Consider the following 1,146-nt stretch of genomic DNA (forward strand, 5'->3'; position numbering starts at 1 on the left):
TCTTGAGAATTATTTTTGTTCAAAATGTTGTTGAGAATCAGGTGGGCAGGCGTGCCGGGGACGGGGGGGCGGGGGGGGGGGGCAGTGTCTCACCTGCCATCATGATAAAAAAAGAACCGAACACATAAAATAAATATTAATATTTTCCACTGATCTGTGTTTAAGATGCATTTTCAGTGTGAAGCTACACATTTTGACATTTTATTAAGTAAAAATCGCCGAATTCGAGTATTTCGCATTCAAATACAGAGCAGAATTCCCGGTGAGGCAGCGGCAAGCTGTGCCTCACTTTTGACTGCAAACCGGGTCACATGATGTTGCCCGTTTCTGTTGCAGCCAATAAAGTACAGTGAAAAGTCAGCGGGGAGGCAAACAGTACTCTGCCTCACCTCAAGGGGTCGTACGTGAACTGAAAGTCGACGCCAAGCTAGAGCCAGTAGTAGAAGAAGAACAGCGTTTTCTATGCTCTGCCCGATCTTGACTGACTATGGATTGTATTTCAAGATGGAAATATTTCTCAAAACTGGACTTCCGGTCTAAACAGAAGATAAGTGATGGAAGACCAACGCCGGAGCTAAAAGGTTAGCTTCAAACTACGGGACAGAAGAGTCGTTCTTCTAAAATGTAATGGTACAAACGAAAAGACTGGCTGTGTGTCTGTCCCGTAAGAAACCGCCATTACTGTTTTTCTTGCTTTTTTATTGTCATTGTGTGACAACGTCTGGACTAACTCAGGATACTGTGACCTGAAACATTTACAACGAAGCCTCAGCAGACATGAGCATCAGCCACGAACATTCAAAGCCAGAATTCTTTAAAAACTTCTGGAAATTCAAGCATCGATTTGGCATTGGATGAACAACAGACACTAAACATCGTCCACAATGATAAGTTGAGGGAAAACCGAGAGATACAACCGTGGACTTCATGTATAAGTAAGGGTAAGGCTAAAAATGGTTTTGTTTGTTTTGTTTTTTTTAAAATAAGATGGGAGTAAGTAAAAAACAATTAAGTGTTTGATAACTAAATTTTTGGCCTAAAATATTTTTTTCTTATCAAATTGATAGACACAACGGTTGTCTACGGTTGTTAAACGGTTGTTTATTAAAGCACCAGAATTGTTGAAAAAAAGTGATTTTTTTTTTT

The sequence above is a fragment of the Cynoglossus semilaevis genome, chromosome 14 (assembly GCF_000523025.1).
Source record: "Cynoglossus semilaevis isolate Cse_v1.0 chromosome 14, Cse_v1.0, whole genome shotgun sequence".
NCBI classification, from domain to species: Eukaryota; Metazoa; Chordata; class Actinopteri; order Pleuronectiformes; family Cynoglossidae; genus Cynoglossus; species Cynoglossus semilaevis.